Raw genomic sequence first — 23,947 nt, 5'->3', positions numbered from 1 at the left:
CATTGACGGACAGTGCGAGAGCACCGCTGAACGTCAGGCTGGGAGGGACACTTTCAAATGGGAGCGTAACGTGGATTGGGTTTACATAGATTCAGGTGGGTGGCGTATATGGGGCCGGGTGGGGCAGGCATTGTAGGACAGGGCGGGTGCTGAGTGGCGAGTGGGTCCCATGTGGGGCCAGTGTGGGGTAGCCCATGCGGGTGGCGAATGGGTCCCATGTGGGTGGCAAATGGGTCCCATGTGGGTGGCAAATGGGTCCCATGTGGACTCCCAGGTGGGTGGCAAATGGGTCCCATATGGGGTCAGTGTGGGCTGGCCATAGGCGTCGCCAGAGATTTTCGGTTGGGGGGGCAAAATCAACTTTTGTGTTATAACTTGCCTTTCCCCAGTCTTTACTCACTCGTTTTACATATCATTTGACGCGCAATGGTGCGAGGAATCCGATGGTGGCAAAGGTGTCCTTCTAGCTATGACATGTAATTTTTCTACAGAAAAATTCGAAATTTTTAAATTTCATGACAAAACGACTGGTAGAATTATAGTATATTGTGGCTGCGATAACCGACGCACTGCAGAGGGTCCCTGTGCAGACGCTCGACGCTCATGATCATTACCCAGAAAAAGGTGAAAAACGCTCCATTTAATCGGATCACCCTGCTAAAACCTCCATTCACGCATGCATGCAGAGGTTTTACGTGAAATGCATAGGACTTATCCCAGCCGCCGATCGTAGCTAAGTTGGGCATTCGGCGGAGAGTGAATGTCGGAAGTGTGAATTGGAAGTAATTCATCTTTGCTCCAGTGAGAGGAAGTGTTTTGTTCACTCGAGTGTGAACAAAAGTTTCTCGTTTTTCGTGTGAAGGAAGCGCTGCAAACGCGAACAAAAACTGTTTAACGGAACCAAAAGTTACGCACGGCATAGCGGCAAGGGATCTCTTAGAGATAGGCTTGGGACTTCCAGGCCATTTCAGGCCACTCAGGGTCAGTGCTGACTCTCAGAAGCATGCTTAGGATCCCGGAGATCGGCGTGGGTCACCTCAAATATTTACGTGTACGTGGTGCTTTAGGGCTTTCCGAGCCCAAAGTGGGGCCCTCAGAAGCCAGTGTGGGCGGCGGGTGCTAAGAGACTAGGCCCAGGGTGAGCCTGGAGACCTCGGATAACAGTGTGAACCCTCGGGGTCTGTGTCGAATCCCTAAGGACCCTACGTAGGGACATAATATTGCGGACGTCCTCAGAGGGACACGTGAGCTGTGACCCCTCAGATGCCGGCTTGGAGTTAGCAAAGTTTGTCGCCTCAAAAGTTTTGGCTGAACTATCAGAGGCCAGTTAAGGTTCTCAGAAATGTTCGAAGGCTCAAAGATCCCTGTATGGGCCCTCAGAGAACATGGACACCAGTGGGACTTTCAGAGGCCGGTTTGGGCCCTCTGAAAGCTTCTTTAGGGCTCAGTGGAGCTCCCTAGGAGCCTTTGTTTAAAGCAAGCTCATGAGCCCTGCGACACTTGTACGGTACTTGAGCCTGTCGCAGACATTTGACGAGGGTTGAGAAAGGCCCCGCGAAGATTTCGTTTCACGCTTTGAACGAAAATTGTGTCAGCACTCCAAAACTTATGAAAATCAGCTGTAAAATGTAATAAAGAACGAACTAGGAACATGAAATAAATCACAGCATTGACATTTCCGAGTCTGGACTCGGAGTCTTGAAGATTTTGGCGACTGCGAGTCAGACTCTGGTTTGAATTGCACGCTCCAACCGAGTCTGACCTCACAGGCATTCTCAGAAAGGTACCCCCATTTTTCCCGACTCCAAAATCTCATCGGATCTGTATCGATCTCAGGGTGTGCCCGGTCCGAGGTTGGGGGGGGGCAAGCTGCCCCGCTTGCCCCCCCCGTGGCGACGCTAATGGGGCTGGCCCATATGGGTCCCATGTGGGCGCCGCATGGGTCCCATATCCCGCGCCCCACTGGGGTCTGTGTATAACACGCCCTACTGGGGGGGGGGGGCTATTCATAGCCCCCCCTCCTAACTCCGAAACTACTAGGCCGATCGTCAAAATTCAAACGGCGTCTGATAGCCCCGGAAAAACTGTCGAGCGAAACCTAATTTCATTGACCTCGAGGTCACCGATGACGTCACAGGTCAGGTCAAAGTAAAAATTATTAGCACTTTGGCTTGTTCACATTTTGAGCTCTGGCCGCCGTCTTACAAGTCAGATCAGGCTCATTTTTGGTTTCCACACTCGTGAACAGATGCTCTAGATACCTTGAGGGTACCAAACTTGTACTTTGATTTTCAGGTCAGGGTCAGGTCATCACAGGTCACGAAAATATTATATCATGCGTCGGTCACGTGACACATGTTTTATGGTCCATTTAGGCCATAGATTTCGAATTTGATGTCATGTGTGTCATTCAAGGTCATTTTGAGTCGAAATTAGCTTAGGTCAGGTCACTTTCAGGTCAAAAAAGGTCAAATTTTGAAGTTGAAATTTTTCAACAAAAAAGGTGTCTATTGGATGCAGTTTGAGCTCAGGAACACGATGGTGCCATTTATATTGGTGTACGATGCCAAATACGTACTGAAAAATTGATTTGAAAAATTAATAATTGTGAATTTTTTGCAATAATGCGTATAACTTGGCCATTTTTGAAGATATTTAGCTAAAACTTGCTAGAGTTAGTCATAATCATGCGTTCTGTCACATATATTCCGGTTTTTTCGAAAAGTCAAAAACTTTTTGAAAAAAATATAAAAATATAAATTTTGAATATTATTATATAAAATTTTCGAAATTTTCAAAATTTTGAAAATCCGAGATAGCAGTTTGATAGCGCGGTTAATTCTGAGTCCTTTCATGCAAAGAAATTGGATCTAGCTTAAAAACTGAGCTCTTGGGAGCGATTGCCGTGGTTCAATGTTTTGCGTCGAAATCGGACGAACATGACGTCACTCTGACGTCATTTCCGGCCGACCTATGGTAGTTACGAAGTTCAAATTTTGACACAAGGTGTCAAATTGATGCAGCCGAAGGTACTGAAAGTTTGGCGTTGATTCGTCAAGCGGTTTGGAAGTTATTGCAGAAAAACGGGAGGGGGGGCTATAAATAGCCCCCCCCCAGTGGGGCGCGGGTTAACCGAGTTTTTAGTTAGAACATACATCTACTGCGAAATGAATGAAGTTGGGAACTGCAGTGTCAATTCTGGATCAGCTCTGACTTTTGATTACGGAGCGAGCGAAGCGAGCGGAGTCTTTCCTTAGATTAACGGAAATTTCTGAGTATGAGCGGCCGGCCGGCCGGCCGGCCGTGCGGACGCTTTTGCGAGGCTTATATCTCAGCAGCCACTTGACCGATTTACACGCGGTAATTTTTGTAGGGTAGCTTAATTCCTTCTACCAAGTATTGGACTATTCCCGATGCATGTGGATCACCCCTTATGCACGTGCCACGTGCAAAGCAAAGAGGTGTCAGTTTTGTAATTGTTGCAATATCTCGGTAGCTATACTTGGCCGATTGCGCTGAAACTTGGCATGTAGGTAGGCACCCACTAGGCACTGCATATCCATGTGCCAGAGTTGGGGTGCTGCTGCACGTGCGCACGTGCAGGGGTCGTTTCCAGATCTCGAGAACGGCTGGACCGATAGCGCTCAAATTTGGTACACGGTTAGGGACCAGTTAGTAGGGTGCCGTGCACAAGTCAGTTGGGACCCCTTTAGCACGTGCGCACGTGCAGGGTGCCGCTCCCAGATCTCGAGAACGGCTGGGCCGATTGTGCTCAAATTTGGCACATCGCTAGATACCGGTCAGTAGGGTGCCGTGCACAAGTCAGTTGGAGGTTGGTACCCCCTCGAAATTTCGCACGTGCAAAACTCACCCCCTCGCTCGCTCCGTTAGTCGCCCCAAAAGGCGCTATACTGGTAATAACGATGGCTAAAAAAGTGACGAGCATAATCATCATTTTTCATTTTCACACAGGCTTTAAAATGCTTTTTTATATCACTTTCAACATAAAATAACCTTTTTTCTACAAAGGTTTCTTGAATCACGTAACAATGAGATGGAAATTCAAATGTAACTTTCCCTGCAGCCATGCATTATGTGAACAATAACCGTCGGTTAAAGAATGACGAGAATGGCGCTGCCAATGGCTTCCATTCAGCTTTGTTATTTCTAATCTCACATGCCTCTTGCGTCGCTAGTGGTACATTCGAAACATAAAACTCAAAGCGGCATATTCAGATTAGGAGAATACGCCACCAAACTGTCTATTTCTGATTCCCAGAACGATAAAAATCGGTATACATCTTCGAGATTAAATTTTCCGTCACGTTTCTCTTTTCAATCGGTAATTTAGTGACATTTCTATGCAAAATTTAGCGATACCACCACGTCGGGGGACGTAAACAACGCATACAAACGCATTGAGACCCGTCTGAATTCGATGACTGTCGGGCTGCGACTTTCTCTCGAGACTGGGCTCCCCCTCTCTCTACTCTCGCTCTGCGGCGAATGCGCCACTGCAGGGCTCCTCAGGTGGAGCCGCACTCGAGTACCGCCAGTCAGGCCGAACGGCACGTCTCACACAACAACAAAGGAAAACAGGCAGCCATTTTTGCCTGTTTGGAGATCTGACTTGTGTTGATTTATACTTCGAGAAAGCGCGCTGGACGGAGAATAAGGTTTTATAGGAGCACTTTGACAGCAACAGCTCCGAATTTTGCTGAGGCGCCGATAGAAGCAGTGAGCTCAAACACTGCGCTGAACAAAAACTGGCTGAATCTACTCGATATCCTGACTGAAAAGCAGAGTGAACAGCAACAGTTTACGCTATTGGAATAATGTAAGGGAGCTGAGCGTCCTATATTGCTTTGATAAGTTGCACACTTAAAACGTTAAAACAATTTATCCACATATGTCAGGCCTTTGATTATGAAGAAATGCCCTCAAAATTCTGGAAATTAAAGGAAAAGCTGGCGATGCTGCAGATTTCAGATTTATTTGGCGAAAAGATCCACATTATCACACATGGTTTTTCACAATCGCACGTCAGCAATTCAAACGTTAAAAAAAAAAACAGGAAGAGGTCGGCCAAAGTGGCCACACGGATGCACGTGACGATGTTTTAAACACTCCTTATATTAAAAATATGCTGCTTTAGCTGGTGTTTGAAGGACACACCTGACTCGGTAACTGGGAGCTGGTTGAAAGCTTGTACAGCCCCATAGCACAGCCTGCGTCGTCCCGCTTCCGTTCGGATGCGTGGGAGAGCAAGTTCAGAGGCGCGTCGCGTATTATGAGCGTGTCTCTGTCTCGCCGTCTGACCGAGCGTGTCGGCTATTTCCTCGGGCTGACCACTGACAAGAACGCTGCGCAAACTACACACGCGGCAGTACATCGCCATCTCAGATGCAGTGAACCACCCCATATCATGGAATACATCGGAGATATGGTCCCGTTTTCGTTTCCCGGACACTACACGTGCACAGAAGTTCAGAATCTTCTGAACGCGGTGTAACTGGGTCTGGCCACAAGTACCGTACACTGACATGCAATATCTCACGATTGATATAACAAGAGCTTGAACTATTGGCTTCAGCGCACGCCTTGGGATCACATGTCTCGCATGGCTCGGCGCAACGAGGACGCCGTTGCATTTACGTGTCATCTCGTCAATATGTGACTGGTAGGTCAGGTGTCTGTCGATGATGACGCCGAGGTTTTTCACTACTCTGCTGTCGTTTACAGCCGCTCCACAGAATTTCAGCTGAACGGCGGGCATATGTCGCAGCATTTATACATATTTTCATTGGCAAAATGCCGAGCATTTATCACTCGCTCACTTGTGCCTACAACATAACAACCAGCTGAACTTTTGCTATGAAATATCGTATATCGTTGTCTAAATACGAATGCAACTCTGCAAATGATTAAAGTCAATAAACAGAATACACAGTGGCATAGCAAATCCGTCACATGGGTAACTGCACAACCGCTTCCGGCCAGAGGTGGAAATGCCTCATCGCGTTGTTCCCAACACCACCAACTGACGAGGTCTATCTATGAACACAACCTCCCACTAGAACGCAAACGATACTCCATGCAAATGACGTTCACGCAAAGGTCACAGACGCCCCGCGACCAGTTGACCTGGGCTAGACAGGGACGTCACGCCACGTACACAGTCGCTGCGCCGCCGCGCCAGGACGCAGCAACCATGCAATTGGACGCCGGCAGAGCCCGGAATTAAAGCCGATCCACAGGTTCATTTGGGCCGCCAAATTGAGCCACCCAGTTTAAATCCACTGTTGCTCGGTTATTAAGCCATATCGCTAACTGCAGTCCCAGCTTACGAGGCCATTTATGGAGGCGGCGTCTCAAAACGAAGTTATAACCATATCAAAAGAAAGGCCCGGCAGGAGATTGCGTCGGTGAGACCTTTGTCGCAAATTCCAAAGTTAATTAAACGCGTTGTCGTATTTTAGAGAATGTGCCGCGCCGTGCTGACTCCATGGGTCCGGCAGGAACATCAAGAGAAGAGGAGCTGGGAGGATCTCCTAATCTCTCTCTCTCTCTCTTTCTCTCTCTCTCTCTCTCTCTCTCTCTCTCTCTCTCTCTCTCTCTCTCTCTCTCTCTCTCTCTCTCTCTCTCTCTCTCGCCCTCTCCCATCTCTTCTAGGACCTGTGGAGCCGGGACATGGGGTAATGAACCAGACATGAACACCCACCTACGCCACCGCTTCTAATTACGAGCATAAACCTACATACCCTACAAATGCTGGGGACATCCGCAACATTACTTTTGCTGTTAAGTGACGGCAATGCATGTGGAGGGAGGGAATATCTGTTGTACAAAAATAGGCCAAACAAGGCGCCAGCTTGGAGCCCACAGTTTTCAGCCACCTCAAAAGACGGCTCATTTATTTACCAGTGCGCCATTATCTTTTTATACTTATTAATATGTTGACAAATGCATCATTTCACAATATACAATCACATTCCGGCAAAATGTTAAGTTCAACCACATAAAGCCTTTGAAAAAAGACAAAAATGGGTGGAGCTAAAACTAATTGAGAACTGCCTTCCGGTAAAATGACATAACAAACAAAATCCTAAGCAAACATAAGATGATCAATTATTGATAACAGACGAAGTTATGTAGTTAACATTTCTGTGCGTGATTACAAAAAGCACAATCTCTGTCCAAAGAAAACAAAAGATGCAACAAACACCAAGAGCAAGAACCCCGAATGAGCCACTCTCGAAAGAGCGCCGGAAAGAGAAAGGCAGAGCAGAGGAGCAGCCGACCGATAAGCACCCGTCAGCAAAAGGAAGAATGCCAACTACCGCCGGCAGCCAGTAACGACGTTTGTACTGATTTCCGATAGAGGCAATCGGCACGGGGGGAAATTAGACGGCCGACAGGTCCGCAGGGAAGCAACTGGTTCGGCCAGCCGGCGCAGCAGATGCGATTTGCGCTCATTCGTGTCGATCGCTGGTGCAAACAGGCGCCAGACAGCCAGAAATATTCGCCGGGCCAATTGTGCCAGGCAGAGAGACACATTCAGTGAGGTTTTCCTGCGAGTGGCTACGACAATACGGGCGGGAGGGAAGAAAACTGTTAGGCACGCACTTTGTGTAAGATATTGGATGATGGCGCCTAATGTAACAGTAAAAACCGCGAATCATGATAAAAATTGTTTACCGAATTATCATTGGTTGCTGTGAGCGTTGTGTTATTAATCCTTCAAAAATGATAATGCATGCATTTTTGTTAAAATTATGATTTATTCTTATAACGCTTATAAATGTCTGCGTGTTATCAAAGCATAAGCATTACCACATATTTGTATTGTTGTTGTTTTTTTTCCGCAAGCTCCAAGCGAAAAAAGAAAGGTACGCGCATTGTCTGTAGAGTAGAGAAACTGATTTGCAAGGATATGCAATATGCATTCACCTGACAGGTTTCCTTATCATCATACGTCTCTTTGTATTTGTGATCGAATTGCCGTTTTCAGCGCAGTGACTTAAATATGAAAATGTTTATCCAATATTCATAAAAGTGCGCAGATGTAAAGAAGCCTTGGATGTCAGTGGTAAGCATCACCCCAATCAAAGAGGAGAAAAGGTGTTTATATATCCTGCGTGGCACGAATCTATTTTCTGTTGTCTTTGGTAGGCAAATATATACCGTTGGGGCTAGACATCGTATCCTATTCCTAATCCCTTCAGTCCCTCAATTACTGCATCGTGGAAAATAACCATCAAACCTTCACGGAAGCAGGCTCGAAAAGGGATTGCCAAGACATGCAGGCGATAAGAAGTGAGCGAGACCCATTACACCGGTATTACTGCTATTGGCTCCAGAGCCAGTCCTTCCGTGGGGGCATTGTTTGTGTATCACAGAAATGATCTATTTGCAGTCAGGAGCCGGCGAAGAAAGGATTAATTATCCATTCTCGTCAGCAGGCTCGCAGAACTGACAGCAGTGGGGAGGGCAGCGTCCCGAGACGAGCTCAACAGAAGGTGGGGGTGCGCTCAATCGAAGTATAAGTTACCACTCACCACTTGTTCCTCATCTATAGGTATGCGGATGTTATCGGAAAGTCACATCACATAAGCACTGTGTTTTGTTATTTGTTATGTGACTGTATTATGCACCAATAACCAGCATCCCTGCTGAACACTTTTATCATCATGCATCCCAGATCCTGATCAGTTACGAATTATTGATCAATTTGATACGGGCGATCGTCGTGAAATGCAGCCAGAGAAACATAGTATTTACAACAAAAAGAACTAGTTTATCACTTCAGAGCCTGACTACCACACCGAGTCATCGGATAAGTATTTACCTTCATGCGCGAAACCTAATAAAGTCTAGTGTCAAATTTCGAACTTTTCACTCAAGTGTGGCACCCAGTAACGACAGAGTTGATATCTTTCTTCACACAACCGCCAAGACTATCTTCCTCTTCCTGTTATTGCTCTCCATCTGCTTTACATTCTTCGTTCTCCTCTTCCTCTTTTCCCGTTCGCCTCTGCTCTCTATCATTATCCTTCTGTTCCCTTTACTATTCTTCAATCTCCTTCGCCTAGTTCCATTCATAAATATTCTCCTACTTCCTCTTCTGCTCCTTTTCTTTCTTCTCCTTTCCGTCCATGTTTCTCATAAACTCTTATTCTAATTCTTCCTCCTCCTGTCTTTCTTCTTCAGCTCTTCATTCTCCTATCATCCCATTCCTCCTTTTCACTTTCTCCTCACATCTTCCTTCTTCCTTCCTTCCGCGACAAACGTCATGAAGCGGTCACGCCAGTGTCGGTGGGTGGCTGAGGCAATCGGAATCCGATGGGGGAACCGGGAACGACTGATTGCCTCGCAACGAAGACACGGAAAACGACCAGCGCGAGCGTCGCCTTATGGTCTCCCCCGAGAGACACGAGATGACGGGTAACGCGGAAACGGGGACATTCCTACAAATATGCTGAGAATGTGGTGGGGTAGTGGCAGAACAATGGGTACAGACCGCGACTTTAAATAGTCATACAAAAAATTTGTACAAGGAGTTGTTGCTGAATGAAGGCGTGAAGTGTGATAGGCTGTTCGCTGATCGCTCAGTTACCGAATGCATTTTTACAACTTTTTTTTATTCAAATTTCAGACGCATAAATATATTGGGCTGAATGAAAGTCGAAAGATATCTCAAAATTACACTGTCATATCAAATGTTTAAGCCTAAATGCTGTGAATAATTGCCAGTTAAGAAAGAAAGGCAATCGAACAGTGAAATCAATTCCTTCTACCCACTTACATTTCCACTGCGCCTGAAAACCACTTCTTGCAAGTTTGCGATGCTTTGGAATGCGATTATTCCACGAAGATGCGAGGCATCTATGCGTCAGAAGCTCGACACCCAAGCATTGAGCCGTACATATTAGATTTACGACAACATGCCACAAGGAATTCGGTCGGTTGAGGGACTCCGCGTGGGTGTGTGGGACGTGGTAGCCAGTTGCTCTAAGCGAGGCGCCCACCAGCGAGCAACACGAAACTAGGACCGAGCACGACATGGTCGGCTGTGAAGGACCGCTCCGGGCCACGCGCGCCGTCTGGTCCCTCCGACAACAATGGTGCACACCATGGGAGGCAGCGCGTGGCTTGTCGGCGTAAATCAAATCGCTGATGAATGGGCTGGTGGAGTGTTCATGGTATGTGATTTGAGGTGATTGACACGGAACACTGCGACATGGACTGAGTGTGCACCGAGGGCTGGTCTGCCGGTTTTCAAAGAATCAATCCGATTCGGTGCAGGTGGCCATGAGCACGTTTAGGCGCTGGTTCGTTTTCTAAGGAAAGGAAAGAATTTAAGGGATCTGAGCTATAGGATATACACCATTAGGATGTACACCATAGGATATACACCATACACCATAGGATGTACCTATGTAGAAACATTTTTTTCTGTATTTCCTATTAAATTCTCATTTTAAACAGCAGTTTGGTATGCAAAGGATAGGCCTATGTGCGGGCACATCCTCTTCACTCAGAGACATCATTCATGTTATGGCTAGTTGTGTCTCTTTTGCAACTCTTTGGACCACATGTCTGTCAATAATTTTATCAAGGTGCATAGATCACCCCAGTTTTACCTTCTTTTTACTTCATACTCTATCTTTACTCATTCCCGAAACTCCGTCTAAAAATAGCAACTTTCCTTTCATATTTAGCTATTCTCCTTTCTCCTCCCGAACACACTTCTCCCCGTTATGCTTCAACTCTCCTCTCTTCTCCTCTCCTCTCCTCTCCTCTCCTCTCCTCTCCTCTCCTCTCCTCTCCTCTCCTCTCCTCTCCTCTCCTCTCCTCTCCTCTCCTCTCCTCTCCTCTCCTCTCCTCTCCTCTCCTCTCCTCTCCTCTCCTCCCCTCTCCTCTCCTCTCGCGTCTGTTGCTAGTTGGCGGCCGTAGCGGAGACGGGTGCAATTATTGCCGCCGGCGCCGACAGAGGCCGATGCATGCGCCGCATCGTTTCTCGATAATACCTGCGGCCGCCGGGAGAGAGCTGATGAGCCGCCCCCCTCCCCGCCCCCCCCTCAGCACTGCTGGTCCCACCCGGGCCCAGCAAACAATCAGGACCGCTCGCCTCCGAATCAATCCTGGCTCGGAGACGGCAGCTGCACACTGAGACGCATAACCATGCAGAAGCGATGAGCGCAGCGCAGGCGGCTCACAGAGGACTGGGTGGGGACATGGAAAGAGACAAGTTCCTCGAGATCTTGATAGCAACGCTGAAAATGTTGAATGATGCGCCTGATCCTAGCTTGCAGCTACTACCTTGGTTTCAAATACAATTATACAATTGAATACGATAAATACCCAGCCAATGCTAAATCACGATATTCTGTCAATCCGTCAAAACTTTATTAACCTCAGGGACAAAAATAAGTGTATCGCTTTTAACTAAACTATGTACGAGTATGTATACCTAACTAGTAGGTGACCTGATCACTTAGCCCTTTTTACGACAGATTATTTCGCATTTCGTTTGTAGATGTCAGTCTCGCAAGGGCTTAATCAGTTTTTTTTTCTAAGCCATTGTTTCGGCAGTGTTTTTGTTTTAGTTTTGTACGGATCCGGAAGAATACAGTTTTGCAACCGAGGACTCTTTTTGTGCAAAGCTTGGATATAACTCTTCTTGTCATGCTGCTAAAACATACATCTTCGCATGGGTCTGAATGGCCAACATTTTACATAATTCCTACTGAGTTGGCGCCAAAGCATGTTATTATGCCTGTGAGGGATGCTCAGCGAAAATGCATCTCAAATTACCACCTCGGAAAGTGCTAATGCCACAGCCTGATCGAATGGAACGATTCGCATTCGAACAAGTTTAATGCGGTGTTATGTTTTAAGTTAGCACTTTCGCAAATTTACGCCTGGCGCGTCCGCCACCATTATCGGCGGCTAAAAGCGACCAGCATGTAATAATTTGAAGAAAATGGGTGTGCCCGAAGTTGCGCGTCGTATATCCTGAAAAGGTGCACAATTATGTCCGGCGATACAAATGGCCTCACGCCGAAATGGCGTGTTGTTGACCGGCGATGCCCGACAGCCCGGGGCGATCGCCACTCCGCTATTCTGCATCAATTCATTTGGGACTTTAGTCTTCATTAAGACTGTTTCAGTCTATAATGAGGTTAGTTTCCAGCACTCCCCAGATACAACTTTCAAACTAATGGCGGTCTCACCACTCCACAGCGAAAGCAACAGCTTGCTGCTGAAAAGTTGATCAATGAACAGTTCGCGCCATGTCCGGCGGTGCTCTGCGATTTTGTGCTCGGCTGGCGGCGCGGCGGGTCGGTGGGCGCCGAGCCTCAGCGGCCCGTCTCGGAGTCTGCCGCTAATCGATCCCCGCGGACCGCAGGCTCCGATCCGCCGCGGAACTGCCGAGCTGGTCCGGCCGACAACAGCCATTGGGGGTGGTGACGTCAGCAGCCGACCCGGGTCCGGTCAGCGCGGGCCCTCTGCCAGAGCGGCGCCCTCCCCGCCGTCAGTCCCCTCCGCTCACCCCGTCCTCAAAGGCGTCCTTAGAGACGAGACGAGAAACAGACTGTTTACGGCTCGCAGAATGGTGTAATTCTGAAGCCGTCCTCGGCAAGTTAGCCCCCTGAAAGCCCGCATCATGGTCTTAAGAGGCTGCCCAGCCGTTTGCAAGCATCGGCTCAGTAGTTGCTGCCGCCTTCTTTTCGCCATTTTGAAGGCAATTCTACATGAATGGCCCGGGCGGATGCCGTTGAGCGCTAAAATTGGAAAAATGAACGGAGCTTGTTGCTTTGGAACTGAAGAGTTCGTTCCAAGAGATCTGAAGTTGATATTTGTTTGAAGTTCAGCGACCCGATCCTAATGACCCAGGTCTTGTTTTACTACATGCTCTACTGTTTATTAGTATTATGAAATGTGAAAATGCAGTTGAATGTTAGACGAATTCATGTAAGAAATGAATTTCAGGTTCATCCTAATTTGTATACCTTCAGACATGCAGCAAACGATAACAAGAATAGTAGTCAAAGTGGATGACCTATAAAAATCATCGATCCCAACTTGTGAGAAAAGGAGTTAGAAATGAGTTCCAATCTTCCAGGGATATTAAACATGCCGATATGATGTTCATGCAAACATATGAAACAGAGAAACTCAATACAGATAAAATGAAGAGAAAAGAGGAATCAAGAAGGAAAGCGAGAGGGAGAGAGAGAGAGAGAGAGAGAGAGAGAGAGAGAGAGAGAGAGAGAGAGAGAGAGAGAGAGAGAGAGAGAGAGAGAGAGAGAGAGAGAGAGAGAGAGAGAGAGAGAGAGAGAGAGAGAGAGAGAGAGAGAGAGAGAGAGAGTTTTTGGTCCACAAGTGGCAACAATACCAGAGTCCCTAATCCGTCACCGACTGCCAAACACACATCTTCCATAGCCTTCACAGATTCAATACCTTTCGGACTGATCTTGCAGCTTTCGCAGGTATGTACCCCAACTGTATTTACTCTCTTCCAGTTATTACTTTTTCAGTTTTCTTCTATGCATGATTCGTGGCTGACTCCCAATTCTGTATTAGTATTCCTCCGTTCGTATCGGATCCATGCGCAAATACCCGTCCCTCCCCAGCCCAAATCCTCCCTCCCTTCCTCTTTCCGCCCCTGTCTCGGTCTCCATCACCGCAGTGCCCCTCTGTGCCTTCCGCCGTCCCTGTCTGGCGCCGCCAGCCGTCGTACGCCACCCGCCGTCCCTGTCCCTCCCCGTCCCACCCCGTCGTACGCAACCCACTCTCCCTGTCCCTCCGTCCCTGTCCCTCCGTCCCTGTCCCTCCCCGTCCCACCCCGTCGTAGGCGACCCACTCTCCCTGTCCCTCCGTCCCTGTCCCTCACCGTCGACCGTCGTACGCTACCCGCCGTCTTCTGTCCCTCCGTCCCTGTCCCGCGCCGTCGCGCGCGGCCCGTCGCCGTCGACAGGCGTCGTTCCACGCCGCCGGCGCCGGCGGCGGCCGTGTCAGGAGAGTCGGCCGCGGGCACCGGTGGGTTTAATCGGGCCACAACTCGCCGCCGGCCAGCGCCGAGCAACAGATGGGGGAGCCGAGCCGGAGCCGACTGCGACGGCTCCATCTAATATCGGGCGCCGCTGAGATATGCTTTATTCGATGGCGGCAACAACAAATTATGTGAGACACCACTGGAGTCGCGGGAGAGAGGGGGATGTAACGTGACGTGGACGTGACGTGGACGTGAAGTGGACAGCATGTGGGTGTGATGTGGACGTGTTTTGGACGTGATGTGGACGTGACGTGGACTAGGCGTGATGTGGACGTGATGTGGACGCGACGTAGACGTGACGTGGCCATGACGTGGGTGTGACGTGGACAGACAGAGACAATGGCAAATGGTCTCTGAAAGTGGCTCGTGATGACGCGGAAGCGATCGGTAGTGACACGACCGGGTTCCGTTCAGAGAATTGAGCTGACTCGGTTAAGTTGTCGGGTGCGGTAGCTCGTTAGAACTTACGCCAAGTTGACGGCAAACTTGTTGAGCGCATCAAATAAGGCCGACTTGTTCATCGTCCGCCTTATGCGTGGTTGGAATCAATCGACTAACATCTTACTCAGCCAATTTCGGAGCCGATTTTATACATCAAAGCACAGCAATCTCACGCCCTACCAAGTTGCGACGCGAAAGGTACAGCCTGGACAGACCCAATTAAATTGGTCCCGGATTAATGAGGCACTTGGCTCGCGGTGGCGGACCCTTCTCTCCGGTGGCCAGTTTTGTGATTGTGCTCGGTGGCACGGGGGACGACGGTGGGGACGCCGCCTGGGCAAATGGCCGGCCGGAGCTGAGTCAACAATCTGGGAGCTGCACCAACAGAGACGCGGCGTCCGGACGACGACGGCGGCGGCGGCGGCGGCGGGGATCCGCAGACCGACGAGGAGTCGACGGAGACTTGTTGCTCGCCCCACTCGACATCGATATCGTCGAGCGTCGACGACCTACGTCGTCGCAGAATTTACGATATTCGATATTGGATTCGGCCAGACAAGTTTTGCACTTTGTCACAAGCGGCCGACTGCGAGGCTCTGAGGGCTCGCCGAGGACAGCGGTCGAGTGGAACAAGTTCAGGCTGAATCGGCTGCAATCAAAGATAATCATGCCATATCGCGGCGACTTGCTGGAAATTCCCACATTCGACAAGTGAACTTACCGTGTTAGTCGGCTGACAGACGATTTACGATGAGTATTCAATTTTCCGAGCGCTGCCCAAGTCAATACCATGGATTTGGTGTGAGTGAATATTGCTCTGCATGTGGCTCTGTTGCATAAGTTTGGAGCAACAGCTGACATATACTGCAGAGATTTCTGACGAAAAGTTTTGTGCTCTCCAAAAGTTGCAGCCTGGTGTTCTCTCATAAGGAGCTGTGCGCTTTGTGTCGTGAGCCGTATATTTGATCTATTTCTTCCGACTCCTAAGTCATAAGTAATTGGGGCAGAGGTAATCTCGGCGATAGCACCAGCGGACACGACAACTAGCAAAACACTTTATTGCATTGTTTTTGTTGTCGAAGAGGCAATCTTTTCAGCCAATTGGTGGAAGGTGGAAACAGCAGACAGAAGCAGGCCGACAACCCGGGCAGGGATGATCCAACGGATGTTCTTTCTTTATATAATTATCCTCGTCTACCGTAACTGCTTTATTACGCTCGCACGATTTCTCAGAAATATCGAGGAGGGAAGTTTGGGAAAGCTGCGCCGAACATTTCTCTTTTTTCCAATTACGAAAAGAATCCACGGACCTCGATAAAAAACATCGTTCTACACTGGACGTAATAGACGCAGCTATCATTTATTGGAGGCAGCATGTGTGTAATGGCCCATTATGATGATATAGTGTTGAATTAGAGCACAAAATGCTTGCTCCAATACCACCCGAGTGAGACAACATGACATGATTGACTGACCTGTACCCCATTCCAAAGGAGCTGGGCGGCTCCTATATTGACATTGCAAGAGGGAGTGGTCCATCACTCGCCTGTACTAATTTGCGCCGGTAATTCGATAAAGCATGTACCTACTTAAGTATTTAGAATTAATGAGTTTGTTACACATTGCAGTCAAATACTCTGCAATCAAACAATTTATAGAACTGCCAATTTGGGCCGCTCTGCTATTTGATTTCATTTTTCAACACGGCCATCAGTGGAACCATCACGGCCCACGCTTCTCATGCAAAAAGGTGCGATCGGTTAGGGTTCACAGCTTTCACGAATTTGGAACACTGAAATGACTCTCTGGCTCGGATAGTTGCAGCTTGCACGTGCTATGTCAGAGGCACCAAAGTCATTGATGATTGAATGAATTGACAATGCTAGCTAACACAGTTGACTAAGCAAATAAAGCATAATTTTTCCAAGTGCCTTAACATGAAAAGCTTTTTTACACTAGTGACAAATGACAATGAAGATGATAAGAATTAGAAGATACCTTCAATTCAAGTGTCAAGTAACTTCTCGCACATAGCACGAAGCTATTCTTCTTTATCGCGAAGAAATCCTTTTCTGAAACTCGAATGCTCCTCACTCAGTTGGTCAGTGTCCGAGTCGTCACTCTGTCCCGTCGGCAGCGACGACAGCGACGTTTATTAACGATCGGGGTGACGATGAGCGCCGTCAGATGGATGCGTCGCGTGCCACGTGACCGTTTGCTCTAAGGACGTCGCTGAAAGAGAAGAGGGTCCAGCGGGCAGCCTCTGCATGGCTGCATCGTTTGTTGTAGCGTGAGAGACAGACCGGACAAGGATCACTAGTACAGTGCTAACGACTTTGAGGAGGAGTCGGGTTGCCATTCTCTGTGCTGTCTAGTCTTCTGGACGGCGTCTTGGCTGGTGCTGTACCTTTTGTCCATGCGGGAGTGAAATGGCGAATCTTTATTTCCCTCGCTTGACCTTCTCGTCTGCCTCCTGTTTTCCTCACTATCTCTGTCTCTCTGCGTTGTTTTTCTCCACCAGATGCAAAACATGAAAGATAAAAAAGTCAACAGGCTCACTGAAAATAATCTGCACCATGGCATGATACCTAATGAGTGTTTTCCCCCAAAATAAACCCGTTTACGCTTGCCAAGATTTTGTGGCTTTGTATTTCGTATTTCATTATGAGGTTTGTTTTTATTTTTACCAGCAACATTCACCACCCAAAGCCAATACTTCGAAACGTTCCATGACCAGCCACACTATTACTACGAACATTATAATGCTGGTGAACTTGAAAAATCCATGCCAATCCAATTAAGTGACACTTTGGTACCTCGTATAGACCAAATAAATCACTATTGCATGACATTGTTTTCTGATGATCGCGTGTAACCAGCCTTACTTTGTGATTCGGGTATTTGTGAGCTAAAAGTTATCTTCAAACGAAACATTCCTCAGCTGTACCAGCTTCAATCATTCTGAGACGGCACAGCTGTCTGATACATCTCCCAGACCAACAACACAGTTTGCGCTGACCAGTCAGTTGCAAACCACCCGCCCGCCGCCGCGTCCACTCCACTGGATGGACCAGCCACTCCCGCGGTCTCCGAGCTGGCAGCTCGGCGAAATTAACTGGGAGCCAGCCATCAGCAACAGGCGGCCGGGCCGCTCCCCAGGGCCGGCCGGGCGCGCCCCTCCGGTCGCCTCCAATAAACCTGTCGAATTTATCGAAGGCCGACGATAGATCGGGCGCGGCGGCTGCGGCGCGCCCGCGGCAATAACACCAAATCAGCGCGCCGGAGACGAGAGCGGCGCAGGCCGGCCACGCACCGGCAGGTCAGCACTTCTCATCTGGACGCTGATGAGATTGCCGTCTACGTGGTGATGCATCAATTATTTGTCGCTATTGGTAGGTCGTGAAAAGGTCATGTCTTCTTGGGATTCTTTCGATATTTTTGTCACGGAGGCGTGTTGATCCTATAGGATCAAGCAAAGTATACTTTGCTTTACTGTGATGGCTCTAAAGGTAAATCAGTAAGGATATCGTTACACACAAGAAATTACTGCGATCCAATCTTGCCGAAGGACATGGACATTTCAAAACAGGGCTCCTCAGTCGTCAGCAGTCGTATCTTCTTCTACGATATCACATAGCCGGCAGGAAAACCTGTGCACAATATGTTCGTTTTCCTGACAGACGATCGAATTCGATCTCCACGTACTGAAAGCTGAAACTACACCCGACACTCGTCGTCCCCTCCCCTCGCATGGAACTGGGATCGCCCGTGTAATCTGACCCTCTGTGCGAGGCTCGGCCGCCTGGCTGAGACGACTCGGGCACATCGAGGTCAGTTTGAAGCGTTGCCTGGTCGCTGACGCGTCTCAGCCTGCGCGAGTGACAGTGTAGTGAAACTTTTTTGGTGACTGAGAATAGGTAAATGACATACAGGTCATAGTATAGAACCTGGACCGGTGCCCATGTGGGGCCAGCATTTGGTGACGTGTAAGCCCTTGCTTTTGCTTGTGATGCTGTCATATTTCGACTCTCCATGCCCTATTAAATCGGTGAGGGTGATGAGCAGTGATTCAGTGAAAATATTCACGCCACCTCAGCCTCCTGTTGATGCAATAATCGATGTCAAAGGGAACCTCAAGACTGGTCACTCGGGAATTGGGATGGAGTCGAAACGTTTCAACTGAGGTCAAGGTCGACTCATCTGCGTACGGGGACCCGCAGTTGCTACTGTACAGCGACCCTGAGTAAATTGTACCAATACCCTTACAGGGAACAACGATAAGCTGCCAGAGGGCACGCACAGAAAACCTCAACTGCTCTTGCACAGGGACCGGCAGTCGATAGCAATGTTATCGGTTGTTACTGGACAGGACAGACGGCTAGAGTTGGGGCTCGTGTACAGTAGCAACTGCGGGTCCCCGTACCAGCGTCCCTAAATCACCTCCAATTCTTCCGGCTTCAAAACGACGTTTTCCAGCATCAATACTACTACTTCAAGTAAGATTGTTGCAGCGATGAACTCTGCGATACATCACACGGTGAGTGTTATTCAGGAGTTGAATCAGAATGGATTACGGAATGTGCATTGTGCACTTATTATTTTGTCCTCGACGTTCATGACATTAGCTGCATCGTGCAGCAGATACCCAGGCTTGGCCAACTACCTATGCTTGATGCAAATCGATATCTGGGAGGTCGTTATCGGAGAAGAAAGAGACCTAAATGTTCATTTTTTAACGTTCATGAGACTATGCATCTTTTTCACATCTTTTGCATACATCTTTTGAACTATTATTTATATTCCGAAATTGTTATTGGCTGCATGCTTATCACACGGACTCGTAGCACTGCGACTGGCGCTTTCCATGTTGCTGAGGAATTCTAGTGGCAGTCTGGGAACGCCGATGATGTGCGCGTGTTCAATATCACAAAAAGGAGATGGCTTTCAGCAGTCGGATGTTTTGAACGCTGTTTTCTTTCCCGTCTGGGATCAGTGCTCTCATTTTCCCGACCAAACTTTGCCTGTGTATCAGGCCAACTTCTAATAGAAAGCCTCAAGAATCGAGACCTGTTCATTAGGGAGGCATGCTATCTTAATTAAAACTTAGCGTAAAAACCACTCCTGTATTCATGCTAATCCTTGCTGATGATTACCTAATTCTGGACTTTAATGAGACCGAGATGATGACGTGAAACCTGTTGACGGGGACGCGGGTGGGTCCTCTGCTATAGAGCCTGCTGCTTGTGGAGACCGCTCGCTGCCTCCCGAACCTAACGGAAAACATGGTTTTTACTAGTTATTGGTGTTTATGCTATGAGACACATTGTCAATTATTTATGGTTTCACTGCAAGACGCGGCATTATGTTTTAAGAGGGAAAACGTAGCATATTCATTTTATTTTACCGAAAACATAATCCGATTAATGATTATAGAATCTAGATCGAACATATGCATAAAATTATCTTATTTTTACTAGTCGCTATTTTTGCCCCTTAGCGAATAAAAAAATTGCTGATTAGTGCAGTTCTTATTCACATTCCCCCTTCTAGTTCACCCTTGAGGAGCTGGGTTAGAAGCGGTGTTTGAAGTTGGTCCTGCAAGGAGCTTTCAAACATATGAGCAATGATTATGCAAGATTTTCGCTACCAAATATTAATGTCTGATCCTGCACGCTCAGCCATTAGTTGAGTCAACTCTGCGTTTCATCCCAGTTTCGATCAAACGCTGCCTTATAATCAACAGGGCACTATAGCCTCATCGCCCTTTGAATCGGTACACTACATGCATATAAATGATCGACCGGTGCATCACTTTGGCTTTGATAAGCACATCGCCATAGAGCCGTAGAACTCCAGCCGTACAGGGCATCAAAGAGCAGGCTCATTGACTACGTTGTGTCGTCAAATTACTTGGGGATGAATTGAAGCAACAAGGCTGATATGGCCGACCGAGCCGCCGCCGTGTGATTGCAGTGGACGGAACGTCCGGTCTGTGTACACAGCGAGTATTGAGAGGGAATGGCGGCGTCACCGCGGGAAGGTAAACCAGCACGTGTCCGCAGACTGCAGACTACCTGCCACTCAACTGGCAGTACCCCGCGCTGAGCGTAATGAGCGGGTAGCGGCGTGGCGCTCCCCACATAATGAGCCAGCGGCTGGGAACAGCGCAGATGAGCTCAACAGATGCAATGGATGTCGGCCGCCCCTGCGAATCGCTCGTGGCCATCGACCCGGTGAGACCGGCCGTGACGGCAGAGGGGCGGAGCGGAGGGGAGGGGAGGGGGGGGGGGGGAGGGGGTCGCGTGCCACCCGCGCCACCACATCTGCCCGGTTCGCAGCCGGGAAAACGACACCCCTCCACCTAATTGCCGCAGACTCGTCGCATGATTTGTGACTGGGATGCATAACTCATGAGTAAAAAATGAAGTGGTTGTTATTATCGTGGCGACCAACAAACGGCAGACTACGCCACCGGGAGACATTTGATGAGTAGATGAGCGAGTGTCTGGCGTTAGTTGGGGTGTTGGCTCATGACCTGTGCGCACGATTGCTCATCGCCCCCCCCCCCGTGCGACCGGCCGCGCCCGCGGGCGGAGTCGGAACCCGGCCAGTCAAGCAATCGATACCAATAACCCATCGGCGGGCCCCGGGGGCGGCCGGGTGTAAGTACAAACGTCGGAGGGGGATCCGAGCGACGGCTCCACCGGGGGCCGTCAGCTGGACGTCGAATGATGACCACCGGAAAGTTGCTCTTTATGAAAAGCTGACCGGCCTCAAGTTGTGAAAGCTAGCCGACATGATGTGACAGCCGCGTCCGGCCCGCGGGCAGTCCGACAATTGAACAATGAGGCTGAATAATAGATCCAGAGAACCAGGAAGGGGACGCGGTGGTTTCCCGATGACGCGTCCGTCACTACCTGGCCGAGCTGTTGATTGCTACATTCCGGCGGTATATGGGAGCGTGGCTCAATTTTTACACACGCTCAGTGGCTCGACCAGGCCAGTGCTCAACATGATGAAGCTTTCAGTCTGATTGTTGCGTCCGCACCTATGTTCAAATATGAATGATTTCTGTGGATAAGATAGCAGGATTATTTCCAACCACGGCATTGCTGGCTTTTAGTAACTGGTAAGTTATGTGGCTACCACTGCTTGAATCCACTCTAATCCTTACCATGGTGTATGAAATGTTCTGACACTGTATACAGTAATGACATATTATGAATTCCCTGGTCGTGTAATTGCTCTTTGTTCCACTAATTCTTTTTGTTAGCATATTAAAGTGCTTATTTGATGTAGGGGAAGACCCCCCAACTTCTTAAACTCTTGGCTGGAATGTTTCTGATCTAATGATTTACAAGGGCTTATGTAATGTTCAGTTATATGAGTACCTATAACAACTACTTTCTCGCATTTATACCTAGTACATAAATACCACAAATAATATCTTGGTTGAAAAAAGTTGGACGGTGGTAAGGTGTTTTATCTGCAACCAGACATGTGCATGGATCCGAGTGATGGATTTATGATCTCAGTGGATCTCCAAGGAAACTACAGGTTGGAATCTATGATCCCAACGGATACGGCGTTAATTTTTTTCTTATCCTGGATCTATGATCTCATATGATCTGACGATAAACCAAGAGCATAGATCTATGATCTGAGTGGATCCGACCATAGGTACACAACATTTGAAACCAGGTTTCCAAGTGTTACTATGTCAAAAAGTGCCACAAATCTATGAATTGAGACGTGCAATCACACGAAATCACTAGAATAGGACGTTTTTGAGTTTAAACAAGTTTTTTTTTATTTCTATGTTGACAAATGTGAACAAGGATCTATGATCTCACTGGATCTCAAGCAATAAATTTAACTTGGATCCATGATCCCTACGGATCTCTCGATAAAGTAAAGGAATGGATCTATGATCTCGTCGGATCCGAGATCAGGATCCGTGGGATCAGGTCCCAGATCTATTTCCTCGGATCCAGGCACATGTCTGTCTGCAATAATAGTAAAAAAACTAGCTTGATAATAACAGTGAACTTAGCTAGAAGCTACTTCACGAAACGCATTTTGCAAAGTACACGAGAACAGCAACGATAAAGTACCTACCAGTGCGTCGGGTGGAGACAGGTTCGATAATCTTCAAAACTCCCCTAAGCATCCCACACAGTGAGTAATGCCGAGCTGTTGCGTTCAGATGAGCGACTAGAGACTCCACGTCGGTACAGGTCCCAGCTGAGTCCCGGTCCTACTGCGGCCACCTCAGAGTCATAGATTGGCTTCAATGGCCACAGGTAGCTCTGAACGGCCACTGGACGCAGCTGCAGTGGGCCTCTGCTCTGAGGGACAGTCTCAGAGTGTCCTTATCACACCTGTAGGAAAGCAGCCGCTCTTCTCTACAGGTGTGATGGAGAGAGTTTCGATGCCTGTCAAGACGCGAACAGAGAGGCGTCATACCATCTGTCAGGATGGTCTCAGAGTATCCTCATGCCACCTGTCAGGACGATCTCTGAGTGTCCTCACCACACCTGAAGTAAAGCAGTAGAGAGGCGTCATACTACCTGTCAGGATGGCACCAAGAAAAAGTCAATAAATTCAACCTCCGTCGCTCTTATACTTCACAGGCAGACCTAATGCAAAGCTGACAGCATGTGTTCTGTCAGCTCTGACAGCAGTGAGCTCAGCAGTGTTCTCTCGGCTTCGACAGATAGTGAGCTCAGCAGTGTTGTCTCGGCTTCGACAGTAGTGAGCTCAGCAGTGTTCTCTCAGGTTCGACAATAGCTGTGTGCTCGGTGGTGCTCGGCCAGCTCAGTCAGCAGTGCTCCACTGCAGTTCCGACAGCAGTGAGCTCAACAGTAGGGTGAAGTCGTATAAGAGTACGCACTTAGTGGATTTCTTGCTCTCATTTGTTTAATATTTGAAGGAAAGAAATCGCAAATAGGGAATATTAAAGTTCATTGAATTAGCCATCAACCCATGGGGCAACGATCCTTCAGCGTAAATGGAAGTGGTCTAAAACTGACATTTTCTGAACCGTTGCACTTGCGTACTCTTACCATATGGGGTGTGTAAGAGTACGCACGCCAGGCGGGTGGAGTACGCAAGCATATGAACACACACCTATGCAGCTTGTACTGTCCAAATGCTTAACTTCAAACTCAGAAGGCGTTTCAGTTAATTTTAGTATCCAAAAAGAAAAACATAAAATAAATCTTTCAAGTCTATAAATCAGGAAATAATCATGTCGTGTGTTTCTTAAAAAAATGCACGATCAAAAAGGAGAATAACTCGTAGGTATTTGGAAGAATTTCGGGTACGCATCTGCATCACAGTGCTCCATTGATGATATACCTACAAAACAAACGTCATTGAGCGAAAGATTAATAATTCTATATTTCTGTATATTCGATTTAATGTATAATTCTGCGGACTCTT

Source organism: Amphibalanus amphitrite, unplaced genomic scaffold, assembly GCF_019059575.1.
Source record: "Amphibalanus amphitrite isolate SeventyFive unplaced genomic scaffold, NRLGWU_Aamphi_draft 001467F_arrow, whole genome shotgun sequence".
Classification (NCBI taxonomy): Eukaryota; Metazoa; Arthropoda; class Thecostraca; order Balanomorpha; family Balanidae; genus Amphibalanus; species Amphibalanus amphitrite.
The sequence above is the reverse complement of the archived record's forward strand: the minus strand, read 5'-3'. Positions refer to the sequence as shown.